Source organism: Nyctereutes procyonoides, unplaced genomic scaffold (genome assembly GCF_905146905.1).
Source record: "Nyctereutes procyonoides isolate TBG_1078 unplaced genomic scaffold, NYPRO_anot_genome, whole genome shotgun sequence".
NCBI lineage: Eukaryota > Metazoa > Chordata > Mammalia > Carnivora > Canidae > Nyctereutes > Nyctereutes procyonoides.
Window position 1 is genome coordinate 40,278,543 of NW_026575159.1, and position 16,716 is coordinate 40,295,258.

Consider the following 16,716-nt stretch of genomic DNA (forward strand, 5'->3'; position numbering starts at 1 on the left):
CTGTGTCTCTGCCTCTCTCTGTCTCTCTGTGACTATTGTAAATAAATAAAAATAAAAATAAAATTAAAAAAAATATCTGGCAAAATAAGCCATTAGTGGATAGCAGGGGAAAGTAATGATATAGAAATGTTACTTTTTTTCTTATTTGAGGACTTATCATTTCAATATTCACATGGCCATTCATATTTTATCAATATTGTGTTGGGGTCCAATGCCACACAATGGTTAGACCATTGCTGTAGTGGTAGCTATATCTGAGTTCTAGTCAGATTTATAATTTCCTCGAATTTGGCCTTGGACGAGTGACTCAACCTTGCTGAATTCAATGCTTTTTCCTAAGAAAGATATTTCAAATATGCATCCCTCAGTTTTATCCCAAGTTATCATTATTCTTTTACCCTGCTTTATTCTTCTTCTTAGTAATTTTGACCAGACACTTTAGGAAACACTTGACACTTTGCTTATTGTTTCTCTCTCTAGAATTAAATTCCATGGGACAAGGACTTTGTCTTGCTCATTTCGGTATCCTGGGACCAATCAGTAGCTGAAGCATAGAAATCACTCACTCATTATTTAGCAAAGGTGTGTATGCATTCATAAATATTCCAAAAAAGGGGTTAAAAGAAATCATTTCTCCCTGTTCCTAGAAACAGATAAATGCAAACATACAAAGATTGATCATTTCTTTTTTTGTGGAACTTGAAGAAAATTCCTCTATACAAAAATAACACATTACACTTTTGAATTGTTCTTGTTACATGTTTTAGTTAATATAAACTCTTCACACAGGATCTGAGGCAGAAAGTGATTATGTTTTTTACTTTGTAAAAACTGATTCTCAGAAAAGTAAAATAGGGGTATGTGTGCATGTGTGAGAGTATATGTGTCTGCATCTATGTTTAGAGATAAATACATAGAGACATAGGTAAAGATACAGATATTCAGGAGGAGTTCAACCCAGAAGTGAATACCAGGACCCTTTAATCTGAGCATATATTCCTCCTTTAAGTTATCTTTAAAATAAAATTTGTTTTCTTTCCACATTGCTTAATTGTAAAAATTGAAACATAAGATAGTTTTGCCAGGCAACAGCTGAAGCCATGGCAGGAGGAGCATTATCTTAATTATACCACTGGTCTGACTGGTAGAAACCAGTGGTGGCCAGAGTCATAGGAACATTTGGTTATGCCATCTTCCCAGGCCATCTGTATCCTAATGAGGGTGGTGATGCCAGCACCAGGCTAATGGCAATCAGAGTTCTGCAAGTAATAATGCTTTGGGCTGATCTTTTGGGTAGAGTTATTTACAGAATATGCAAATCATAAAGTCCTTAATTAGCATTCTTGAATTCTCTTTTCTCCTCTCTATGTAATCCTTCAGCATCATTGTTCCCTCTTGAATATTCACATGCAATTCTTCCAATATTTTTTCCCCAAAACAACTCTCGGAAGTAATTCATATTTAGGGTTCTTAATCACGGAAGGATTTTATTTTTGTGTGATTGCAGGGATGACACCAACAGGGCAGACTCTCTAAAGCAACTACTTTCAAACAGCTACAACTCAGCAGGACATAGGGTGAATACATTTGATAATGAAAGATTTTGTAATTTACAAATCATTTGTTAAATTGACAATCTCTAAGAGGTTTTCTATTGCCACTCTTCACTCCTTCTCCTCATTTTATTATTTTAGCAATTAACCTTATTTTGTTAAATTTAAAGGAAAGAAAATCTGCATGTTTCTCATGTTTCTATTCTTGAGAGAGGGGATGGATTTTGAAATACTTGGTTCCTACAACAATAGAGATTTGTCCTGGCTATGCTTCTGAAAGGTACATTCGAGAAACATAAAAATTATGATACAATGATTATCTTACTAACATAAATTTGTGACCCATGTTCAGTCCCATGTTAAATAGAGACAAAAAAAAAGGAATAGAAGACATTGGATAAGAGAGATTATAAGCAGTAATTTTGAACCTATGATCATTTAAATATATTGAGTATGGCCTCGTAATAATTAGAATCATTTTATATGAAGGGGATTATTTAAAATTTTAATTTATATTTCAAAGTTCAAATTAATTTTTACTGGAATGAATATCATACTAAACTCTCATACAGCCATAAAATTGTGTTTTTGCAGTAAGCTAAGAAAATTATTTTCAAGCCATAAAGGAGACATTTAGTAAAGAAACAAATAAATTTACCTATTTTATTTTATTCTGTAAAATATTTTATTTATTTATTCATGAGAGAAACAGAGAAAGGCAGAGACACAGGCAGAGGGAGAAACAGGTTTCCTGTGGGGAGCCAGATGTGCTTGATCCGGGGACTCGAGGATTACTCCCGGAGCTGAAGGCAGATACTCAACCACTGAGCCACCCAGGCATCCCAAAATTTATCTATTTTAGAAGCAATTTTTTTTAAGATTTTGTGTATTTAGTCATGAGAAACACAGAAAGAGGCAGAGACATAAGCTGAGGGAGAAGCAAGCTCCCCACAAGGAGCCCGATGTGGGAATCGAGCCCAGGATTGTGGGATCACAACCTGAGCCAATGGCAGATGCTAAACCACGGAGTCACCCAGCATCCCTAGAAGCAAAATTGTTTACAGGTAAAATTATTTGTAAATTCTTTGCAAATTATATCCTCTCTCTTTGCGATTTCAGCCATCATACATAAACAGACAAATACTTAATATCAGTAGCTTTCCAGGAATGCAACAACCTATTTATTAATGCCATAATAAACTTAACAAATAAATAAACAAATAAACTACTTTTTTCTGTACCTTGCCCCTAATGGGCATCTATGCTCTCTTCACAATTTTCTGAATATCAGTTGTTTTTATCAGCCACCATCAGAGTCTGATGATGCATTTGTTTGTTTGTTTGTTTCTTTTAGTAACAATTTCAGCCTTACTCCAAGGATCATATGTCAAAAGATGTTTTGTGGTAAGCAATGTGGTATTTTTGTAAAGCGGATAATAACTCTGTTCTGATTTTTAAGCAACTGAATTTTCTAATGTTGGATTATCTGTAGGTTACTCTTCACAAGATAGTAGTTTAATGTCACATGTTGAAACAGACTTGAGGCACGTATTTTAAACTCTTCTTCTCACTTCAAATATTAAATGTTATATTCCTTCTTTTTCAAATCTATCATTGTAAACCACACATATTCCCTTTCTTCTATTTGTTCTATGAAAATACGGTCCACAAAAGTCCTTATTTTTTATATTTGGGGAATATTAGTATAATTTTGCAAGTTTCTTTTAAAATTTATGGCTTATAGGGGTGCCTGGGTGGCTCAGTTGGTTAGGTGTCTGCCTTCAGCTCAGGTCATGATTCCAGGGTCCTGGGATTAAGCCTCGTGTCCATCTCTGTCCAGATGGGGATCCTGCTTTTCCTTCTCCCTCTGCCTGCTGCTCCACTTGCTTGTGTCAAACAAATACAAAACCTTAAAAACAAAAATATTTTATGATGTATAAAAAATTAAATTTCAAGTAATGATGAATATACTCATATAAAAAAAGACATACTATTCTATGCAAAGATGTCTTATACTATTCTATGTCAAGATATATATGTACACCATTACCTGGATTGTCTAGGTATTGGCTCATTTAGAAATATTCTCAGGCTACCATTATCTCCTTCAACATGGTTCACACTAAGAATATCATTAGTAAACTGTAGTATCATGCTTCATTCTGTTGTATTAAATACGTTGGTCAACCTGAATAATCATCTCATACAAATTGTAGGGAAAAGAATCACGAACAGCAAACATTTCATAGTTTTCATACTTGTCTTTCATTTGAAAAGTCTGTGACAGTATATAAGAAAATCTGAGTATTTCCTCCTGTACATTACCTGTAGAATCCACAGTGAATGTTTTTGACCTTGAAAAAAAAGCAGAAACTAGTGACCATGAATGTAGCATACACCTGTCATCAGATAACACTAAGGGAATTTAAGAAAGAAAACAGATGAATATATGGGAAAGGAGGAAAGAACAAAGAGAGAGGGAAACAGGTCATAAGTGACTCTTAAGGACAGAAAACAAACTGAAGGTTGATGGAGGGAGATGGGTAGGGGGTGGGCTAGATGGGTGGTGGGTATTAAGGAGCACACTTATTATGATGAACACTGGGGGTTGTATGCAAGTAATGAATCACCGAATTCTACTCCAGAAACCAATATTGCACTGTATGTCAACCACGTAAAATTTATATTAAAAAAATAATGAAAAAACCCACTAAAGTCATCCAGTTTCATAAATGAATGACGTATAATCAATAGCATTGCCTGATGCAAAATGGATTCTATATGCTCTTTAGAGGTTTGTTTTCCAAACTCCTCTTAACTAAAAACTACATTGTTAAACACTGTCTTCACAGGTTTTATCAGAGTGCCTCAAAGAGGATATATGTAGATAGTTAATGAATATAAGTTGTTGATGGTATTGGAAAAGTCCATTCAAATCATCCCCAATTTCCCCTTCCCCCAACCATGTAAAAATATTTGGTCTGATTTATTTATAGGATGAATTAATTTCTGTATTTCTGTTTAGAATTATAATTGATTCTGTTTGTTTAGTAAATTCATTTGCAGGTTCTTGGGGGGATCTTTTCAGCTCTGTAGAATTTGTAAGTAATTTTAGTGTATTATGATTTAAGGTTATAGTCATTTTGTATTGAGCCACTTTATTTAAATTTTTTTTAAGAATCCTTTTTCTAAGATTTATTTATTTATTTATTTATTTATTTGAGAGAGAGAGAGAGAGAGAGAGAGAGAGAGAGAGAGAGAGATGCAGAGACACAGGCAGAGGGAGAAGCAGGCTCCACGCAGGGAGCCTGACATGGGACTCGATCCTGGGTCTCCAGGATCATGCCCTGGGCTGAAGGCAGGCGCTAAACTGCTGAGCCACCCAGGGATCTCCTACTTAAAATTTTGAAGTCAAAATATTTTTACCTGCACAAAGAAAAATTTAGGAATGGTGATAAATAATTTTAACAGCTTCTATATTAACACTTCTAAATTCCCATAATTATATGCTAATACAAAAAATTAAATGGATATTTTCAGTACTTCTAGATAAAGAAGTAAAATTATAATGATATAAATTGTTGAATTTTAAATCATAAGGGATGCTAGCATTTTGCTAAATAGATATTAAGTCATAGATTTTGACAATTAAAAGTATTTATGCTAGGAGTATCTGAGTGACTCAGTCAGATAAATGTCTGACTCTTGGTTTTTGGCTCAGGTCATGATCTCAGGGTCATAGGATAGAGCCCGGTGTCAGGCTTCATGCTCAGCTTGGAGTCTGCTTGGGATTCTCTGCCTCTCCCTCTGCTCTTCCCCTCACTTGCACTCTCTCTCTCAAATATTTTTTTTAAAGAAAAATATTTATGCTTCCTGGAATGAGTAAGTTAACATTCAAATCCTATTTGAGATTATAAGCAGAGAGAAATTGTGTACTAATCTAACTAGTGCTGCAAGATGCATTACATTTGATAATGTGATTTTTCTTCTTTAGTGAAGATGAGCTTTATTCATGAAAATATATGTATTACTTCCAGATAGCTCCAAACTTGAAAACTGGTTTAGGTATTCAAGTTAAATTAATAAAGGAATTAGTGTATTTCAATATACTATATGCACAGAACATATTTTAGGTCAAAATTTGTTCCACAGAATACCAACATCAGAAACACTTTTGATTCTTCTTTAAAAAGCAAATTCTTGGAAAACTTCCCAGAAATAATTAACAAAATCTATATATGAGGGCCCAGGAAACATTTTAAATGTTCCCCTACATTTCTTTAAATAAAGTTTAAAAATTTCTGACCCCTTTTGTTTTTTGGTTGTTCTTTATATTCTTTCAATTTTACACATATATGTACTTAGGCATAGTTGTTTTTTATTTACATGAAAGCAAGTAAAATTATGACTACATTCATTAATCAGGAATAATTAGAACAGTTGTTATTAGGTGTCTAACTGAGCTTAATATTCTATATACATTATCTTAAATGCCCATAGCAATTTTAAAGAGGTTAAAAGGGTTAACAAACAGAGCCCAGGGTCACATGGAAATACAGTGGTGAACCAAATCCCCATCAGATCCATTAATGTAGATGGTGAGTACTCCTCAAACCTATAATATGAAATGTTCAAATGTCCTCTCCCTACATTCCATAATATGCTATTTCTCAATTTTAATCTTTTTCATAATTTTAGTAAGGACATATTTTCTTCAATATAACACTCATACCTTCTTGTCTCAATATACCTTAGAATTTAACTACATAAAACCCTCATCAATTTGGATCTTTTAATAAACAGGTGCCAAGCTGTCATTAAACAAACACAATATTTATTGGTAGAATTGGTTTTGAAAAATAAAGGGGAGGAGACAGAGTGAGTCAGGTAAGACTTCAGACAGTGATGTATGGAGGAAAGAAAAAACGAAGGAGAAAATGTTAAAAGTAATCTTACTCTGTTAGGCAGCTCCATGGGATTTCTTCCCAGGTCCATGGGGAGCCCCAGAAAAAAAGATTTCCAGTTACATGATTCCTGCATTCAGCAGACATAACCCAGTTCTATTAACCCACCATCCTTGTTCATTGGCTGGGGCATCCATGGAAGACTATGGCCTTAACATGAAGCATAGTGGATCCAACGGTCCTACTAGGTGGAGAGTACATGCCAACTTACACACCACATAGCAGATTCTCTTGATGAGAAGGATGTGTGGTACACCTTCATGACCTCCTCAATAGCATTCTGGAAAACTCTTGACTTCATTACACTTTGGCATACTCAAGGGCATGGGTGAAATACTATTTTCTTTGCATTTCCAAATCCTATGAGATGTGACGAATAGAGTTCACAAATACATGTTTATTGTCAAACACATATTTCTAGAAAGAGGATTTGAAATATAAATGATATCTTCATTTTTTAATGCAGGTTTGATTTAAACTACATGGTGCATAAATTAAAATTAGAGGGAAATAATCAGAGAATATTATTTGATTTTAAAAAGAAAGGAATCTAAAAATATGAAGATGGCTTAATTTCTTATTTTATGATGTATTTGGAAGTAAAGAATGTATTTTAAAAGATCCTTAATTATTGAGATTATTGATGTATTCTTCCAACAAGAATAAGAGAATAAATAAGGTCACCCCTAAAGAAGAATCATCACTAGTTAAAAGAATATAAATCTAGTATCTATCACTAGAATTAAGTTTTAAATGATCACAATTCTGAAACAATGTTCCTATTATGAATAACACTAGAGACATGGATAAAACAATATAATTGCAAAGTTAAATTTTTCATGAGTCAGCAGTTTCTGGAACTATGACCCATAGCCTAAACCACTGACAATTTCTTCCTTTGTATCCTGATCATTTTATGTTTGACATGTTCAAAAAATATTTTTTTTGATACATGAATAGCGCTTAGCAGTAGGTAACCAAAATGAGGTTATAAGGCTTCTCTAATGCAATAAAACTCAGTGGAGAAATAACCAAAGAGCAGGAATGAAACCATTATTCTGTTACTATGAGCATAAAAACAAATTAAAAGTTTGAAGCACCAGTAACTTTCAAATTCTCTTAGTATAACACCATATGTTCATATCTCAAAAATATAATCTGGAGTATAATTGGGCATGTAAGAAAATCTACACATATATTATCATAAAAAAAAGATTTGCTTTCATTGAAGTTCACCATGTTATAGTCAATGTTATAAATTCTATTTACAAAAATATTTATTAAGTAGGTATTAAAATATCCAACTGAGGTAATTTACAGAAAAAAGAGTTCTATGGAGAATTGAAAATTGAAATAATTTAATACTGAAAAATACGAATTGATAAAAATGTGACTATTCACCTAGCATGCTATAGTACATGGAAATAAGTAGCAAGCTTTATCATATGCTTTGATGTTAAGTCTCTCCAGAGCTAAGGCATATTTTAACTTAAATAATAATAAGTTATATTTCTGTAGAAGAATGAACAGCATTGTCATTCTGTACATCTTCCCTTCTATTTTAGAAATAAATAAATCAGAATTATGGTCTTTACTGAGATACTTTTTTTTTAAACTATGGCGATTACATATATAATAATGGCCATATATCATATATATTTCACATACATATATGATAAAACATATATTATACTAATAAGATCTGAAGACCTAAGTGTTTCATATTTATTTTTACATCGACCCATACATTAAAAAAAATTGTATTTTGGATACCTTAAAACATAATGAAGAGCAACGCTTATTACCCTTGTTTCAAAATTGTCAGAAATTCCCAGAAAGGAGAAGAAGAGAGAAAATTAGTAAATTTGATATTTATATTTGTCTGATAATGCCTACCTAACTGCTGGTAACTCTATACAAATATATCTATCACGTTTCTAGTCCTGGCAGAGGGGAACTATGTTAATGAGTGTTCCTAGAGAAACAGAATCAATAAAAGTCATATACATGTATATGCCCTCTCTCTAGACTGAGAGAATGAGAGAGGGAGAAAGGGAAAGAAAGAGAGAGGAAAGAAGAGAGAGAAGGAGTGAAAGAGAGAGAATGAATACAAGTATTAGGTCATTCCATTATGGAGCCTGAGAAGTCCCATGATTTGCTTTCTGCAAGCTGGAGACTCAGTAAGGCTGTGGTGTAGTTCAAAAGCCGGAGAGCAAGGGTATTGATGATGTAGATTCCAGTCAGATTCTGAAGGTTGAGAACCAGAAGCGCTGAGGACAGGAAAAGATGGATGTCCCCACTCAACCAGCCAGGCAGAGAGAGAGTGAATTCTCCCTTCCTCTACTCTTTTGTTCTATTTCGGTCCTCAAAGGATTGGATAATACCCACCCATACTGGGAAGGCAATCTGCTTTCCTTCAGGCTCCTAATTCAAATACCAATGTCTTCCAGAGACATCTCACAGATACACCCAGAAATAACATTTAACAAAGTATCTAGGCATCTTGTAATTCACTCAAGTTGGCATATAAAATAAAGGAAAAATGAGATGAAGTTATGGGAATATTCTTTTTTCTAAAACATCTATGAAAATGACTCACAAAAATGAGATTGTGATAGCTAAAATCCATACAAATAGTTAACTGGTCATCAATGGCTCATATTCTGTATCTATAAAGCAGAGGATTGGATATACACCTACATCTTTGCTTCCTCTAACTAAAATGAAAAAAAAATGCAAATTATAAGTATTATAAACCCACAAGGAAAGATAAAATGAGCTATTATTATAGCAAATAAAAGGTGTCAGTAAAATGTTGGGAGCAAGCAGACAAGTACTTTTGCAGGGAAGAGAAAGTTGAAAGCAAATTGCTTGCAATAAAAAAACGAGCTTATTTACACAAAGCGATAGTATGTCTCAGCAAATAGAACTCCTAAGTACTTCTAAAGGGAGAGGATATGAAATTAAAAAGATTGGTTGAAAGTTTACTTAAACATCATTTAAAATGCCAAATTTCACACTTTCCCCATGTAGGCGGTCCTTTTACCACACTGGCAAGATAAAGAAACTATCTCCTCTGACCTAGCTTAAGCAGACAGCCTTCATATGTAGGGAGAGAACATAGGAGGGTGGGAGTAATGTAGGAACAGTTGATTAAAAATCAAAATGCGGTAGTGATATTCTTCCAAACTTCATGTCCCACACTGGGTTTCTAGGCACTGACACTTAAGCTTGTACTCGCAGGCAGGGTCATATCCTCACGCTTTTAATTGATTGCTAAACTTTATCGATAAAGCACAGAGATGCACCTAAGTAGCCATAATAAGAGAAATCTATGTGGCTGCGAGTTTTTTTTAACAGTATAGAATAAGTTATTTGAGATAATCTTTCAAACTACATGGGGGATCCCTGGATGGCTCAGCGGTTTAGCGCCTGCCTTTGGCCCAGGGCGTGGTCCTGGAGTCCCGGATGGAGTTCCAGATCGAGTCCCGCATGAGGCTCCCTGCATGGGGCCTGCTTCTCCCTCTGCCTCTGACTCTGGCTCTGTGTCTCTCTCTGTCTCTCATGAATAAATAAATACAATCTTTAAAAAAATATATTTCAAACTACAGAGGAAGTAATTTTGGAGGCAGTTCATTTCTTCTGTGCATTGATTATTCATCTATTAATTTAAACAACACTTATCTTTCATCTATCATTGCAGACATAATTATTTCAGCCTTTAAAGTTGGGACCTAATAATTATAAGGCACTATAATGAAAAATCAAATAGGATTTTGTGTAAAATGCAATTGGAACAAACATCTCCCTAGATAGTCAGGGACTGTAAGTCTTGGGTTTTTACTATTGAATACAGACTGCCCTCAAGCCACATAGGAGTAAGATATAATGTTTAAAAAATGAGAATAATTAAATGAGATGAAAGTTGAGTTGACGTCTTTAAGCAATGTAGATAAAATTTGACATTTCATGACCACAGCATCCAAGGCCTTTCAGATTTATTATCATATAGACAATCTCATTATGATTAGTAAGAACCAATTTCGTTAAGGATAGAGTCACAGATGCATTTGGGAAACAAAAGTGTGAAGACAAAGAAACAATTAGAAATTGAGGTCAGATAAACAACTTTGAATGAGAAATAGGATAGCCTAGGGAGGACTCTAAACTGAGTCTGGCTGCTAAGCTATAGCTAGACACATGGGAGAAGAGAGTTATGAGACTAGTGGAAGTGTCTAGATACATTCTATGACAGATTAGGAACTAGAACAAGAAATCTTCATTGGAGAAGCGAGAGTATGCAACCTGTACTACGCAGCTAGCAGTGCTACACTCAAGTGACTGCTTATTGGGTCTAGTCCTCACAATTCCGGATGGCATCAAAAGGTATTGAACTTCTATGTATCTTTTAAGAATATTGTCACAGAGGTAACATGATAAGAAATTGTTTATAGAGATTCATGGTCTGAACCTAAGTGGAAAAAATACACTGTTTTATCCCCTATGAGTAAATTCTCCTTATCATTCGTTTTTCTTTCAAAATATGCTTTTTCTTTTTCATTTAGAGCACTCTCTTATTTGTTAACTTGTTTATTGCCTTTTCACTAGAATTTAAAATCCATATAGGTAGGGATTTTTTGTTTTAACCATATCTGTATAGGGAGCATCTGGAATAGGAGCCAAATATATATGTTAAATGGAATGAATAAGTATGTATTGAGTAAACTGTGGAGATAAATATTCACTTAAGGAGTATTATTTAGCATTGTTTTTCATTTCTACAAGGCTAGTTCTATAATAAGAATCTGTTACCATGTTTTGTTTAGTGTTGTTTAACCAGAGCTTATCAGAGGCCCAGAAACATTATAGATGATGTTTTCATTATGAAATGCATCTTTGCTTGGAAATCTAATGTGTTTAAACATTTTTGTTAGGACCTAGAAAAGATTATGTATTCATGAAAGATTATGATACTCTGGGATTAAACAGTAAAGCTCTGGAGCTTAAGGGAGAAATTGTGACACAGACCGGAGAGGAGGCAAATTTCCAGTCCTCCACATCCCAGTCTCAGAACAGTTTTCCTATTTTGAGAATTTAGAGTTATGTTCCCTGACACAGTAATTATTTTCCAGTTGGCCTGGTCAGAAGAAACACTGGTGGAAGACTTGAGCAATAAACCGAAGTGGAGGCTCTTCTGGCTACTTCTTCCCAGAGATGGATGAAACACCGCAAGGGTCCCAAACAGAAATTAGGAAAAAAGTTTGAATTGGAGGCCTGGAGAGCTTATATTCCTACAGTTACATAGTATCAGAAAGAACAGTTTTAGCTGTTAGAACCTAGAGGATACTGGAGTTACCTATAAGATAGGCTCAGATCAAGTCCAAGGGACTACAATAGGATTTTTTTCTTAAGCATGACAACTCACAATTCATTAATAATAATAATAATAATAATAATTATAAGGTAGAGATATATGGAAGAAATTCAAGTAGAAATATATAGTCCGTGTCTCAAAAGAAAGCAACTCATTTACTATGGAGAGTTCTCAACTGAACACTTCCACAAGTGTTCCCATCAAGTATTCCCAATATTTACTGCAGATGACTGATGTCTTGTGATGTTGTCAAACCCAAATTAGTCCATATCAAACATGTTTATTTTGTTTCTATCCCAACCCAAAGGCCAACTTCAGCTATTTTCCTTTAATCCTATTAACATCAAACTAGTCAACACATTTGGGAAACGTTACTGCCTCCTTCTACTTTCTAATTTCTCATATCTAATACTTCAGAAAGTCCTTGGGTTCTACCATCTATTTCCAATTTAAATAAATCTCCTCAGTTGATTTAATCATCTGTATCCATTTCACAAATTAAAGGTCTGATAAGAAAAACACTAATTAATAATGGCTAACATATATTAAGTGCTTATTCTGTGTTCGAAGGTTTACAGAAAATACATCATAGCAGTTCCTGAGTTTACAAAAATGGGAACTGAGCTTCAGAAAGGTATTTTTGTTTACTTATTTGTTTGTTTATCTTTTTTTAATGTTCACAGTCACAGCTAGTAAACATTATAGCTAGGATTCTGAGGCAGGCAGTCTGAGAACGATATTACTGTAGTACCAGTGATGTCGAGTTTGTGTGTAAAATTTGCCATAACTCCCCACAATTGGGAAGCTACAGTTGTCTCTCCCAGGACAGCTCCTTGACTTCAAGACATTGAGAATGTAGAAGTGGGCAGGGGGAATAAGTATGGAGGTCAGGCCAGAGCTCTGTGTGGCTGTCCTGAGACAACTGGTTATTAACAGTTACTCAAAAGGTCCTTTATTTTCATTTTGCATTTAAATAAACACTAGAGAGGCCTCTGCTTCCCAAGGACACTGCCTCACTGTCTTACTTAGATTTCACCCTGTTGTTTTGGCTGATAGGGATTCTTGGGTAGTCATCTTGATCACTAGCCCCCCAAGACTGCTAGAAATCCGAAGGCAGGCCAAAAAAAAAAAAAAAAAACCCACCACCACCACCACCAACAAAAAAACACCAAAGACCTAAATGAAGACTAAAGAATTTGCTCAAATGGTAGTTATATTTGGAAATAGTGACACATGAGATTGTGAAATGAATATATTAAGCAAAATTTCTTACTTTTTCTTACACGAAGCCTAATATTGTGTAAGCCATTATATATCAACTTTTTAAGAAAATATAAGAGATATGGGCTCCTGAGTGGCTCAGTGGTTGAGCATCTTCCTTTGGCTCAGGGCCTGATCCTGAAGTCCTGGAATGGAGTCCCTTATCTGGCTCCCTGCAGGAAGCTTGCTTCTTCCTCTGCCTACTTCTCTGCCGTTCTCTCTGTGTCTCTCATGAATAAATAAAATCTTTAAAAAATATATATATATGAGATAATAGCAATTGGAATTGTGCTCTACTTCTAGCTCCTACCATCATAGAAAGTAATTACTATAGGCATGAGCTATTACATTAAGGCAGTATTTCTTTAAAGGACCTTATTTTGTAAAAATCAAATAATTGTTAGAAATGCAAAAAAAAATCTTTTTCTGTTCTTTTTGATTAACGTTCAAGGCACAGAGTTTATCTAAGTACCAATAAAAAGTTGTATAACAAATATTTTTTAATGTATTTTCTTATTGGAGTTCGATTGCCAACATATAGTATAACACCCGGTGCTCATCCCATCAAGTGCCCCCTCAGTGCCTGTGACCCAGCACCCCAACCACCCACCTCCCCTTCCACCACCCTTGTTCGTTTCCCAGAGCTAAGAGTCTCTCATGTTTTGTCACCCTCTCTCATTTTTGCCCACTCATTTTCTCTCCTTTTCTTCTATAATCTCTTTCACTATTTCTTATATTCCCCATATGAGTGAAACCATATAATGATTTTCCTTCTCCAACTGACTTACTTCACTCAGCATAATACCCTCCAGTTCTATCAATGGTGGGTAGTCCTCATTTCTGATGGCGGAGTAATATTCCACTATATATATAGACCACATCTTCTTTATCTATTCATCTTTTGATGGACACCGAGGCTCCCTAAAAGCAACTTAACAAGGGAAAAGAAGATAAATTATTATTTTACACCATAAGTTATATTAGTGTGACCACATCAAATAATATCAAGAAGTTAAATGAAGAGTATTACCCTCTTAAACACTTACACACACAATTATCTTTCTCAGAGAACCGTTTGGAGAATTATAAAATCTCTATCAAAGGCACAATTTTAATTCTACAGGTATAATGGGACATCATTCAAATATGCCTTTTCTCTTAAAAAATATTTTTCAAACATGATGAGGTCATCTCTGGATTTTCACTGTTTGGAATTTTTGAGGCATATATCCTTTTGCCAGTCATTTATCATTATTTCTGCTGCTGGAACACACTAGTATCTTATCAGAAAAAAACTAACTTCTCTCCACTGCTACTCAAATATCTTTTTTAAATGATTCTTGTTTGAAATATTTTAACTCACAGTCCATAATTCTTATATGAATTATTCGCAGCATGAAACCAGGGTTTTGGATCTAATATATCTCAAGACATAATAAGTACATCAAAATAAATGAGCAGTGACTTTTGAAGACCCCTTTCTTAGGACATACAAAAAAGAAGAGAGATGAGTAAGATCATGTTGGAAACAGTTTCTTCTGGTTTAGAGAAATATGTCTTGGGATCCCTGGCTGGCGCAGCGGTTTGGCGCCTGCCTTTGGCCCAGGGCGCGATCCTGTAGGCCCGGGATGGAATCCCATGTCGGGCTCCCGGTGCATGGAGCCTGCTTCTCCCTCTGCCTGTGTCTCTGCCTCTCTCTCTCTCTCTGTGTGACTGTCATAAATAAATAAATAAATAAAATTTAAAAAAAAAGAGAAATATGTCTTAGCAAATATCTCAAAAATGAAAGATTATTAAAGATACCTCTGTTAGGTTTAATTATTTGAATGTATGACAAATCGTTTTAGATCAGTAATGGGAGAAGACTTTTTCTTCCTAACTTTTGTATTAAATACAACATTGAAAATGATTCATATTATTTAATCTTGTGGATTAATACTATGACAATCAATATATTATCTTCTGTTGTTTTGAATTTCTGGATTCTTGGTAGAATGTTATATTCAAACATAATTTTTCTGTCTCTATATATACACATATATATGCATATCTATGTATCCATATGTCTTCAGATGGAATGTAGGTAATTTGAGGGACAAAAAAAAGAAAATTTTTGGAATAAACCTTCTGAAAAAAATTCTAATTTTTTACATACAATGACTGGTAATAGTTGAAGTAGTATAGATAAACTTTATGATAACTGCTCACTGAAGCCAGGTTAATTACTTGTGGTTTATGCTTAAGTTTAGCAAAGTAATTAGGCCACAGAGAGGTATTAATACTTTTTAAATGAATACATAAGTATCTGGAAAAAAGGGTAATTACAAGGTAATTACAAGTGTTTTAAATGTATCTGAATATTTTTATGATAATTTTCAGTAAATGTAAGCATTTATTGACTTATTATATTTCCTTATCTATAATATATTTTGAAGGTAATAGAAAATCTGAGTGTAAATTGTGAAATCTGAAAATTAGATGATGAAAAAAAGGTTTTCATTATGTTTTATAATCGATTGTTTAACATCCATATTTAACATTCACATTGCTTTATTAAAAACACTTTTGTATGGTTAGGGAAAGGAAAAATGGAAAAAATCAGTCGAATAATATCTCTTTATTTTAATAAACTATTCGACAAAAATACTCTATGTTCTATGTAATATTTAGGGTGCTGATCATAGTGGAAAATTAAGAATTCTTTTAAAAATTAATCCAATGATCATTTAAAACAATTCTTTACTTTTTCATTTAAGTTTGTACGTGTGCTTTCTTTGCCTACTATCATGTAAATATCAACATACATCAACTGTCTCTCCATCAACTTCTTCAATCTCTCTCCCTCACATTAACACCAAGTCTTGATTTTGGAAATTAAATATTTAATTTAGATTTGATAAGTTTTATAATAAATTACATAATTAAATATTGCACTGTATATGTTACATATACATATTATCTGTCATGCCATTCCATGGTACAAGGATGAATTTTTAGTTTTCAATATTTACAGAGATAGCAGGAAAATACAGTCTAAAATAATCTACAAATTGACAGCAGAGGGCACTCATTTCCTGCTATGAAGAAAAACTGAACTAATTCCCTGTGTACATTTTTCCATAATCATATGTTGCTTTGTCAGTTTATTTAGAAATGAAAAAAGAAATGGTATGTGCTTTTTCCCCCAAAACAGAAACTGAACTGAAAAATATCTGAAGTGGAAGCAATTATGAAAGAAAAACACTCAAAGTGAACAGTTTTTAAAGAAAATACATGTACAAGAAAATATATGTACAAAATCTGTCTTCCTATCTATCATCCAGCTAGCTAGCTCTCTATCATCTGTCTAGCTATCTAGCAATCATTTATCTATCATCTAAAATTTATCAATCACATTTTCTCTATATGTATATGTCTAGAATTAGTTACATTTATCACAATTAATATAATCTGTGTATAATTATTGATAATAGTCTTTGAAAATATGTAGCACAACTGAATAAAAATGACTTGTTTTAGCTTTGACAATTATACTTATTTATTTTACATAAATGCATAGCTAAAA